Source organism: Dermacentor albipictus, chromosome 2 (assembly GCF_038994185.2).
Source record: "Dermacentor albipictus isolate Rhodes 1998 colony chromosome 2, USDA_Dalb.pri_finalv2, whole genome shotgun sequence".
Taxonomy (NCBI): domain Eukaryota; kingdom Metazoa; phylum Arthropoda; class Arachnida; order Ixodida; family Ixodidae; genus Dermacentor; species Dermacentor albipictus.
Genome location: NC_091822.1, coordinates 70,840,317 through 70,852,978, shown reverse-complemented (window position 1 = coordinate 70,852,978; position 12,662 = coordinate 70,840,317). Strand labels below are relative to the sequence as shown.

Below are 12,662 nucleotides of genomic sequence, written 5' to 3'. Positions count from 1 at the left end.
GCAATGACAATGCAGTTATTATTCATGTATTTGATCCCTCGATAAATTGTTTAAGAGGAAGCTTTAGCTCGGGCCCAATCCGACGCGGCCTATTCAAGCACTTGTAAAACGCAGAAACGCATTTCTGAGATAATCCTGCCAATCGCTTTTATTGAAATTGGTTGCATTTGAGAGAGAAAGTTAAATCCTAGTGTCTGTTGGAAACAGAACTTCGATTTAGGGCCTGAATTTTGTTTAAATATCTTGGAAAATTCGAAAGTTTGAAAAAATAGAAGCACGACGTTTACAGACTAATAGCTATGCATGAAGAACAGATATTGTGGTTCTCTAAACGGCATTTATTATAACAGTCAAAGCGGACAAGTTTGCTGTGTCAATTTGTATCTTACGTGAATTGGTTACGTTGTGTACAAGGGTTCTGCAAAAGCCGTATTTCCACAATACTAAATTTTTTTGAGATTCATGTGTAACTTATCTATTTTGTCCGCTATAGATGTACTATTAGATGCAATTCACAGAATTGTGATATCATTTTTCATTGTTGAGTCACGGAGTATTAAACTTGATAGTTTCGTTTTCTGAAAATTTCCTATTTTGGCCAACTTTTAATAAATAATTGACCACCTAAATGAAAAATTCGAAGCCAGTAGTCACTAGAATTAAACTTTTTCTTTTATATGCAACAAACCTCCTCAAATTTGGTGCAGTGGTTGCAGGGAAAAACGAATTCCCCTTCTACATGTACCTAAATAGGAGCACCCGAGCTAAAGCTTCCTCTTAAGGAGGAGGCTGAGCTATATATATATATGTATATATATATATATATATATATTGGGCCAGTGGCGTAGCCCTCTCCCCCCCCCCCCCCAGAACAAAATTTCTGGCTACGCCACTGCCAGATAGTGAACATTAATCCGGAGCACCCCACCCCAGCGTGCTTCGAAATGAGATTTTGGTTCTGGCGCGTAAAATTTCAGAATTTCTTTATAAACGATGACAACGCCAGAAAACAGGCCGCGGAAGAGCCGGTTGCCGCAATGATCAGTCATATTCTCCAGCAACTAATACCGTAGGAAAAACAACGTACACATTACGACAAATGAATGCGGCGAAGGAAGAAAAAACATTCAGATCAGACGCAAGGGGGGAAATCGGTGCAAGTGAAGCTTTCGCGAGTCGGCAAGCCACAGCGGCGCTTCTCAATGAGAAACGCGCAGCGTATTTCGGCGACGAACGGCGTCCCGTACATCTGCACGTAACGTTGCCATCAGGCGCGGTGGTCTATCTTGTGAAGCAAAGGCAAGAATTTACTTAAGGGCGATATCATCGAACACCACTCTCCTCCGTTGTAGTCTATGGCGCGCGCGGCATCCCGCGCGAAGGGGGAAACGAATGGCGCCATCTCCACGCGATCGGAGGCGCTGCGGCGGAGAGCCGGCGTAATTTTCGCGGCCACGCGCGAGAATTAAAATCGCCTCTCCGCCGCTTCCCGCGGGGGCGCAGTGTCGGGATGCCGCGTGCACTTCCGCCAGTGACAGCGGAGAGCCCAGCAACGGGACAAGCCGCATAGCGCTTACCGCGGGCGAAAACGCGATGCGGCCGCAAACGCTCGCGCCGTTGCCCGCATGAGGGCATCCTCGCTAAAGGAAGGACACGACGCACACTCTTATGCAAATGTACTACACCCTTTGTGGTGTAGGTCCCGCAAGGTCCCGCTCTATGGGACCTTGCGCCCCGTAGCTCGCAGGACCTTTCATTAAAGTTATACCCGTGTCACACGGGCTTTTGGAAGGCCTTCCAACCGATAGTCAGTTGACTCAAAGGTCAAGTTCGAGCTGCTACACGGGCGGTTTCGACGGCCGGCGAGTCAATTCTCTATCGAGTCAACGGAGCACCTTACAACTCTATCGAAATCTCGATGGCCTTTGAGCAACGGAAACGGAAACAGTGCGAACATGCCCTCTCGTTCACAGTGCGCTCGTACTATCGGTTGGAAAGAACAAATCAAACCAAAATGCTCTAAAAATACTATATATAGTGTGATTAATTATTCAATAAAGTACTTTTGCTACTTCATATGCGCGATCTGCACATACTCTCGACAACAGCGACATGCAGTGACGCAAACGTTGCCGCAGTTTCGCTACTCAACAACTTAAAAGCTAAACATCTATGTATGGCAATGTATAAACATTTCTTTAAATGCATAAACAAACTTAAAAGAAATTATAGGGCTCTTATGTGGTTTTAATGTTGCTTAACTTTTCGGTACATGAAAACGAAAATAAAGATCCGCAGCGCCACACAATTTTACGAGAAACGCCTGAACCACTCAACGGCCTTTCAAAATTGCTGTGTAGCAGGGCGACAACTCCTTTGACTCGATAGAGTTGTGGCATTTCGAAGGCCGTCGACTGGAAGGCCTTCCAAATGTGCCCGTGTGACACAGGTATTATTCCATCCATCCATCCATCCATCCATAATCGTCATCTGTCTTGTTTGCGTTTCCTTTCTTGGGAACGCTGCGCCGGCTACTTTCCTGTCGAGGATGCTATGTAAAGCTGACAAGGCGCATGCCGTTCGTGACTGGGAAGCACCGCGCTCGCAGCGTTAAAGAAAGGAAACGAGGACCACACAAATGACGGATATCGTTGTGTGGCAACATGAGACCTAAAGGGTGTAATTTTGCTTAAGAGTGTAGTATCCAAAACCCCTGACTGCTTCCAATGCTTACCGGCAACTGCAGCTTATGCAACCGTAACGTTTACCGGGAAGCGCTGGCGGCGAACGCTATGCATGAAGGCAAGCTTTATAGTAGAAACGCGGCCTCTTCCGTGGGTCGATCTCCTGTTATTGTTTCGCACATTTAATATTTCAGTCTGAGAAGAGGTACAGCAAAAGATATGCGCTCTCGGTGTTTTTTTTTCCTTACATTTGTTTGTGGGCTGCCACTCTCAAAACTACGAGTAACCACTTTGCAAAATAATGAAAAACAAAGTATGAGCAACTTTGGCGGTTGAAGAGTGGTTGGGTATGCGTGGTTCGGAATTAGGTTCAAAATTGTTTTTGCCGAAGCGACGTCTCATGCCAGATTTTCTGCGACAAGGATCGCTTAACACTGTAGCGTTAATAACTGTATTGTAATCGCCAGCTGCAACCGAATTCCGAAACACTGCGCAATCTCAACACAAATGAAATATGTATTCTTTTTCATAAAATAATCGATTCTATGTCCCAAAAATTGCGAAAGAAATAACTGATATCTATTCTTCCATTTAATAAGTAAAGAAAATATCGCACGAATTTAGAGCCACATCATTTCGAAAGCAGCAAAGCAGCGCATGCCGCTAAAATTAAAAACGTAAAGGCCGTGAAATGAACAAGCTGAAAACAAATATTTTAACGAAACCTTGTCATTCAAGAACATTGTTTTCATTTTTGTACATTGTCATGACCAGGGAAAAAATTCGCATTCCGGCCCGATAGGCGAAGCACCGATTGTGATACCAAATTAGTAGATAGCTGTCCGAACTAAGGATAGTAGTTTTACCAACCGTATAAACTTCTAAACATTCACTTACTAACTAAATTAACAATGACAGAATATGTAAGCGTGACTGAACGAGGACGTAAAAAGAAACAGACACACAGAGAAAGCACTGTGTTTGTGTGTCTGCTTCTTTCTGCGTCCGTGTTCAATCGCGCTTACACTTTCTATCATGGAATCAATACAACTAGGCCGCCAACGTGTTTTCACTAAATTAAGTAGCACCGAGCCCCGCGCGCACGGGTAAACATAAACACATCTCGCTCGATGAACGCGGAAACTCGGTGTCAAAATTCTGCAGTGAGTAATCACTGTAGCAGGAAGCGTATTGAGCTTCATGCATATCTCGCTTCAACGCGAACGAAACTTCTAAAGCACAGCGCATACGAAGCTATCAGTACACGCGCACTCCGCACACATCGCTTTGAACATAAAGTTTCCTACAATAATTACTAGAGGGAACTCTGGCGCTAGTGTCTACGGGAGCTGCAATGGGAGCGGTTGTACCATCATGGTATAATGGGAAGTGCATGGATTTGCTTAAACTTCGTCCTTTTGTCTTCAAACGGCTTTGTGACTTTGCAAACTCGTCATTTTCAACAGTGTATTGCGTAATAAATTCTTAAATGAACGTTATTAAAACTGCACGACGGCAGGATTCGAACACAGGGACTCTAGCACAGAAGCCTGATGTCGAAACCATTAAGCCACGGATGCATGTATCGACAAGCGAATGAAACGCCCTTATGAATTTATCGCGGGCGTGCCAGTGCCTTGAGACGCTTGGCGCGTTTCGATTTGGCCACCTGGACAAGCTCAATCGTTGCAAATAATAGCAACTGTATGTGTTCCCGAACTCTTCTGCACTTCGAAGAAAGTAGATTGCGCTGAAATATACGACAATAGGATTTATATAGCGTAATATACAAAGCCACAAGAACGTCTGAATCCACAAGCACGAAGATCAGACAAATCCATTTACTTACTCCAAATAAAGAAAAGCAGGACATTAGGCACGCTGTAGCTTTTTTTTTTTCTTTCTCTATGCCCACGCAGGCGCTCAATTTGGCCACGCCGCAGATCGCTTTCAAGACACGCGAGAGCCGCCAACATGTCCCTACGGCATCCGCGATTCGCGTGGCCAATGCCATAGTAGACGCCGCGGTTGTCTCCACTCTGTGCGGAGCGGCGGGCGAGGAGGCCATCGAGGCACCTGAGCAGCCACCGGAGAACGCCCCTCCTCCCTCGCCTGACCCCCCTGCCTCGCGAGCAACAGGAGAGGGCACGCATCCAGGCAGCGTTCCTCGCTTGCGCACGCCGCATTGAGCCGCGTTCACCGGCTCACCCTCACAGGCTTTCACTCTTACGTAATCTCACGGCCACGCAGACGGCAGAAATACGCCTGGGGTGTCCATATAATTGGCAATAAAATCTCGATGGCGCTGTCCTTCGTTGCATGTATAGCGCCGGAGCAGCTGTCAGCGGTCGTCTATTGTGAGTAATCGCACCGAAATTATATTCGCGACAGAAAACTCATATAAAAAGCAGTAGTTCTGGAAAGTATACATTAGGAATGCGAAGATACAATGGAAAATACAAATGCTAAGATACAGCTTAATAACGGGCAAAAAATTGTCACAAGCAACAAAGTTCACTGCATGTATACACAAAACCTCGCAACAAGATATTTAAATATACGCATAAGTCTCCCATACCTACATATCTAGGCAATAGTCATTGTATATAATGCATCAAAGAAGGCAAATCAACATGTTTCACAGTCACGGATATACAGATCACGGAATCATAAGGCTCCCCCCTCCACTCCTCCCGATGCATTGTGCGTGACAGAAGTGCGCGCTTCCTCCCAGCTTTCCTCCCTTGTGCGCACAAGCCTGAGTAACATCGTCGGCTTACCCATCCCCCCCCCCTACGCTTTCACTCGCACACACAGCATGCGGCGGGCGTAGATGATGTTATCGCCCTTGGACTTTATATGGAACATGACGACGACGGCAGGAATGCGCCTGGAGTGTCCATAAAATTGCTATCGCAGTAATATAAGAGTATCCGGCAACTGCGGTGTCCCGTGAGCTACTATCCGCAAAAGAAGAAGTAAAGAAAATCGAGCTTTCACCGTGAGGCATGTCTTCTTTTTATGTGGGACGGGGCACCGATATGAAAAACGCAAATGAACGCATGTTGGCCACAGTCGTATGCCTTCTTTGGGCGCCCAATGTGGCTACCGCAGGAATATCCAAAAGGTGAGACGCTTGGTCCACAGAGAAACATACGCATACTGCTCGGGGTTCCTACAGCGGCGAGACAAAAGACTCTCCGGAGAGGTTGCGATAACATGGATGTGAAGGTGATGCCTTCAAGTGAACGCATTGCAATCCGTAGAGTCCTCACATTGACGCTAGCGAGTGACCATTGTTTCTTTTTTTTCGTATATTATCCAGAAGGTGTCGAAAACACTGTCTGGCTAAAATCCACTCGGCCGGAGAACAACGAACGTGCACCAAAGTGCGTGTTGGTCGGGGCAACACCAGAAAAAAGCTTGCGCTCTGGCTGGCTCTTGGAGCCTGCGGGTAGAGAGAACAGGAAAATTGAAGAGGCTTAATGTGTCCTCGCGAATAGAAGTTCAATGAATAAGAACGTGGTTACCTTTGCTGGCTTTAGCGTCTTGACATGGACGCTTTGGTGCAGGTAAAAAAAAATGTCTATATTTTTTTCTATGACATGACGGCACAAACGAACCACCACAACTCTTCCACACATCGGACCTGACTGCGTGCTTGGTCAACTTGTCTGAAAGTTCTGATTTGGCTTGTCTCATTGTATAGTCCGATGTACTACTTATGAAATATCCATGCACTTTTGACGTCAAATGTTTATAAGAACATTAAACCCAGAAACTGAACATCTAAGGCACGACATTGGAAATGTCAATGCACCGTTTGCGTCAAAAGTTTATAACAACTTTATACCCATAAAGTTTCGGAATTGAAATCAATGCGCTCCGTAGATTCTGCGGCCTCCGCGAGATGCCGCGACGAGCCTGCTCGCCATCAAAACGCTCTTGAAACTTTGAGCTCGGATGGTGAATCTTGCGGTTTGTGACTCCAGATGTGCATGGGGTTGCCATGAAATCGAATTTCAATTCACACTTTCGCGCCAAAATGTATTTTCGAGCGTGAAAAAGTCGTTCTAGGCAAAACCCAGACTGATTTCCGGTGCTGGAGATTGTTTTGGTAGGCGGTGCGTAGCAGCACGAAAAAATGTCGGAGAGAGAGGGGTGGCTGAAATCCCACCACCACGGGAGACCACAGGGGCGTGTGCAGGAAGGGAGTGGGGGGAGGTCTGAAGCCCCATAATTAGCCGCCTCCTGGCTACGTCCCTGTGTTCTCTCATGCCAAAGTGGCGCCGTAGGCTGCGGTCTCCTACCTACGAACAAGACTCACACCTTCTCCTGCAATTGTTTTTTTTTTCAGCACTCAAGGGACACATGGACCGTTAGGTGACACAGGCTTCTTCAATTATCACCTACAAACACAAATCAGCCAAGCCAAAGTGATTCACTAGGCGCAATAGTTGAAGCGACCAGACATGGTCTCGATACACGCCGGAGACAAAACTAATGACGACTGATGGGAAGAGCCGAGCCTGAACATACCGTGCAGCGCGTACACACCATCGTTCGTACCCGTGTCAAGATTTCTCAAGGTCGGCCGCGTGCACAACAATCCCTGGACGCCGGTGTGCAGACAATTTCACTCTCAGGTACGAATGCGTCGGCCGGGCAAGAACACATGCCTCATACCCGCGCAAAGGTTCCAGTCACTCTCGCCGCTCGTCTTCGTGTTTCCACGTCTCGGGTACCCCACGTCCCTGCCTGGCTCCCCCGCAGAAGGCCCAACAGTTCCAAAAGGAATAGAGAGACCTGCGGCATGCTTTTATCGCGGCCATACTATGCGGATGCTCTCTGTAGGTTCAGCCATCCGTGATGCGCAGAGGGCAACACCATCTGGTGGTGTTTCAGGGAACCGGAGTTCGCGTGACGTGACGTGACTGCAAGCGCATGAAGCATCGGTTCGCGAGTGTGGCTATGCGGTAGCAAAAAGCTTCTACTCGACAAGACATCCGACGACGAAGACTACACGCCCAATCGTGGAGTGGTTTACAAAGAAGTATTTCCTTTAATATAGTCGAGGCAGAGTCCTTCCATGTTTTTTCTGGTCACGAAACTGCCGCCTCAGTTTCATATAGCGCCAGCGCCCGCCGCTAGAGGCGCAACCGTGCATGAGAGGGCATGCGAACGCCGCCACCGCTGTGGTTGTGTGTGGGGCAGCCTCGGTATTCTAGCTTTCTCAACTTCCTCAACGATCGCTTTACTCTCACGTAACTATTTTTAACATTGAATATAACTAAATTACTGCCTGAGCGTATCTTCTGCGATGATATGAGCGCACGGGACGAAAAAAAAAAAAAGCCGCTCATAACATGGAGCTTGCGGCGGTCTCAGACCGAAAAAAATAAAGATCTGGAATTTTAAGAGCCAGAACCGCGATACGATTATGAGGCACGCCGTAGTGGGGGACTCGGGATTAGTTTTGATCACCTGGGATCCTTTAAAATGCACCTAAATTTAAATAAACGGGTGTTTTGCATTTCGCCCCCGTCGAAATGCGTCCGCTGTACACGGCCGGGCGGTCTCGGTCCAGATTGCTTCGTCATCACCGTTCGCCTCAACGCTTTGGTGGGCTCCGCTTTTTAATATTGGCCTTAAATTAAACACCGCGCATTCGCAACAAAACGCCAGTGGTCCCACTTATCACCAGATGAGTAAGCGCCAATTCTCCGTTGCGCATAGCGCCAGATTGTTCGCCGAGCACAGCTGTTCAGTTTCTGTTAAACTGTGGCAGAGAAGGACTCTGTGGGCAGAATCTTATAACGAGATCAAAAGAATGAAATTGCTATTGCAAAGGGCTGCTACCGTAGAATACTTAATGACAAAGAAAAGGGAACTGAGCTGCTCCATGCGCTTAAGATTTCTTGCGAAGCGATGCCATTTCTGAATAAGATTTAGGTAGAATTAATGCATGACGAACTTCGCTACTAAATGTCTTCGGTGCGGCTTTTAACAACGGATTAAGGCGAACCTGAAGTGTTAGGACCTGCACAGTTGAAACTAGCTGTAATTAGGCAATTGCCTTAGCAAGCAGTCGTTTAGAAGCGTCAGTAAGCCCAGCACTCATTCACGCTGCTCAACGAACACAAGTAGCCACATCACAAATACAGCAATTTTTTTTTAAATGGCTTGTTAGAGATACCACCTTTCTACTTCTTCAGCTGTTACTTAAACATGCAAACAAAACTTGCTCAGCAAATCACAATACAAATGTAGCTAACAGTGTGCTAATACCCTTCTTACTCATAGCAGCCTATAGTTAAAAGTACATGCAATTGAAGAATTGTAGCCCACCAATAGCCAAGACTAAAGGACAATGGAAAATAAAACAATGCATATTATTCTGTTTTAACACTTGCATTTAAAGGAATTCTAATGCTATACCTTTCATAGATGGTCGGGGTAAGGGCGCTATTGCTGTGAACTACTCTATCCTGGTATAACACAAATTGAGGTTGCAACAAAGCATAAAGCAAATGTGTTTTGTCATCAATGCCCTGATCAGATCTCACAACACCCTTATTCTCCTTCATCATCAGCATCGCAATTTTTTGTAAGTGGTCACCTTTACACGATAATCGTGATACCTACTGCGTCCCTTTAACTGGTACCGCTTCAACTGGTTGGTTTCCTACCACCCCCTGCTGGACATGAAGCTCGCCCCTTTGCTGTGACGATGTCCGAGGCGTCAAAGTGTTTCGCGCACACACGTGTATACTTCGATTCGAAATTAAAACCGCCACTTCCCTGCCGCTTCCATTTCTCGCGCTGATCCTTGTTATTTGGTAAACAGAACAACGACACGTTTTCAGTCGTGCCCTTGTTGCCGGAACGGCACCCAGGCACGCAACACGTGTTCGGCATCGTTGTCCCACCCCACCACTTCAACCAAACAGCCCAACACTCGAAAAATAGCACAGCACACGCACAGAACGCACCCGATCACTCGGCTCGCCTCGCACTGCGCACGCATTTCGGTACGCGAACGTTGCCCTCTGTGGCACAGTGGCGCCGCGTCGCGGCACCTTTGGGCAGTATATGAACCTCTCCCATAGAGTGACGGCGGAGTTTCGTGACCAGAAAAATATGGAAGGACTCTGGTCGAGGTTAAAGCATCACTGAACTCAGCCACAGCCTGCCACAGAATATTCATAGTCAGTGCTCGCAGTATTGAAAACATGAAAGCGTTCCGTCAAACTTTTGTGGTCGAAACAGTCATGGCGTTAAACAAAGAGCGTAACGATTAGTCGGGCGTACTCTTCAACATATTTTTTAACGATACAGTGGATCTATTAACGTTGCTTTCCGAGTACATCCGACGTACCCATTTGATCTTAAAGATGCGCCCAGGCCCCGTACACTCTCAAGTTCAACTAATGGCCACAGAGGGCGAAAAAATCGACCGCGCGCCGCTGCTAACAAAGCCGACCTAGTAGCATCACCTCGGGATGCGTTCGTTAGTTCCAACATTTCCCGGTAGAGGCGTCGTAATAAGCGCAATTTTATCTTACAAACGTTCTCTTACAATTACCGAAGCATTTTCTTTTACATAAAAACAGGGCAAAATTATCATTGCTAATTAGACATTGTACTCTTTGTTAGTAAGTTTATTGTTTCTTCGCCATTATGAACGCAAATAGCGTTCAGCATCATCGATCTTTCACGTGACCTCTGGCCTGGATTTAAAATTTTTACCGGTATTTGCGAGTGCACGGCGGCACGGATTCATTCGTTCGTACACTCAAGACTGGTTGCTTCTTTGTTTCTAAAACTAGTTTCTTGTGCTTCTATGTAACTTGGGGTGAAGTTACGTGTTTGCAAGCGGACATGCAAGCCCGGCAGTTGGGTTTCGGTCGTGAGCCATTCGGGACAGGTCTGCATCGAAACGGGAGCTGGATTTTGCTGCGGCTGACAACGGCAATAACGGTGAGTCGTTTAACACCGCTGCTTCAATCGTTATATAATATCCGTCTCATTACCTTCCAGGCGGGCACAAGTTAACGAACTAGATCCTGCATTACATATGGGCAGTGAGGATCTCAGTTGCTGTTTCCTAAATAAACCTTTACTTGCGAGGCTGTCGTTTGGTTTACACACACAACCAGCAAAGAAAGAGCGATATCGGAACGCGCGTCTCATTTTTCATGTTATTGTAGCCGTGGTTGTAGGTGACTGAGTAGCCTTATCAATATACATATTAAACTTTTTTTTCGAGTCGGCCGGCAACGTCTTTCGTCCACAAAACCGAATAATCCTTTGGTAAAATGAAGTGAAAGTACAGAATTTAATGTATTAAACAGTTGCAAGCATGATAATTCACCCATATTTCGTACTTGTTGGTTCCAAATGTTCTTGCTGTTCAGATTGGTTTACCGTAGGGCATTTATTTTTGCAGTAGTGAAGCGGTGCATCACGTTCGTAGAGAAAAATAATGCATCAGTTCTAATAGCTTCATGACTTTCATGCATTTGCTTGAGTAACTAGCAGTGTGATCACTTCTAGAGCATAAATGAACCCACAAATGTTCTCATTTGTGATCTTAATAGTACTTGCGCTGTTGACATGCATTGTAGTTAGGCAGACATCAATTTTATGGACAATAGCAATATTTATTTAACATGCTGCTTAAGCACCCTAGAATAGACAGTGTACATTTGCATGTGTTCTGTAGTCGCAAATCATTACAACATATATGTCACACCTTTTTGCATTTCATATTGCAAAACTTTGCTTTTTCAATTTCTGATTCAGTCAAAATTTCTGTTCCAGACATGCAGTAATGAGGACGGCACCAGTATAAAGCAACACACTCCACGCACTAAACAGAAGCTGCTGCCTGCTACGACAAGGTCATTGTGTGGACATTGGCTACTACTACAAGGTAAACAACATATGGTTCAGAAATAAATATGTTTGATCTATGCTGTATTGGCTTGCTGTTTGCAGCAGATATGAATGTTTGTTCATATATATGGTTCAGTATAATTGGTTCGAACATATAAAACCCACATAAATTTGGCTAATCTGTGCTGTATCTCACGTGTCACCGTTTTGCCCCAACAGAGTCTATGCCAAGCACATCTTGGTCATCACAGGAGCTCCTATCTGCACCAACAGGAAGGGGCTGGAGCCGAATTTGCAAGGCTTTTACACCAAGAACAAAGAAGCACATGCACAAGAATATGGATGAGATATCAAGTCTGCAAAGGACTGTGTTAAGACTGCAAAGAGCTTCATCCACCATTCCACCAGCACGGACATTTGGCTGAGTCATCCAAGTAACTCAAAAAGGACTTTCTAGAAATTCTTCGTCTTCAGATGCACCTGCAACATCTGACCAAGCACGGACAACGCTGGCCAAAAGATTGAGTTTCATCAGTTCGTCCTTAATCAGCTTCCAAGCCATGTTAATTCCGCTTGTGCGAAGTGTAATTTTTCTTCTATAAATGCAAGCTTTCTCATTGCCCATTTTTGTTAGAGGTTATTCATCCTCATCCAAATATAAAGGTCAACCTTTATATTTGGATATTTCGCTGATACTTAATACCAGTCACTGTCTAGCAGCCTAACATATCTGTAGCAGTATCTTCTAGTGTATGTTGTCATGCGCAATTACTCTCCTGAAATAGCTGATGCAGCATCGGCATGCGTCTTGCATTAACCTATGCACATGTGCTATGCACCATTTTACTTTTCTTGGTGTTTTTAGCCTTCAATGCTTGCAGAGCAGAGTGGCTTCTCTCTTGAATGCAAGCTTTCTCATTTTCCATATTCCTAGTCTCGTTGATGATTGCTCCTCTTCCTTGATAGCCTGGGTCTTTGTGCAAGCTACAGTGAAGTGATTGATTGCAGAATCTGGTTTTGCTGCCACACTTGGTTGTGGTAACTATGTTACAGATGTGGGGGCCTGGTCAGTTGCATTGG

General features: G+C 45.8%; 1 long non-coding RNA gene across 2 annotated transcripts; it reads left to right on the top strand.

The window, feature by feature from the left end:
• Positions 1 to 10,475: 10,475 nt before the first annotated feature.
• Positions 10,476 to 12,149, top strand: LOC135908237 (uncharacterized). Of its 2 annotated transcripts, none has more exons than XR_010566255.2 (3): positions 10,476 to 10,664; positions 11,508 to 11,619; positions 11,802 to 12,149. It is a non-coding gene; the product is annotated as an uncharacterized lncRNA (long non-coding RNA). The 2 variants fall into 2 exon arrangements; XR_011511753.1 differs by having other exon boundaries at positions 11,490 to 11,619.
• Positions 12,150 to 12,662: the final 513 nt, after the last annotated feature.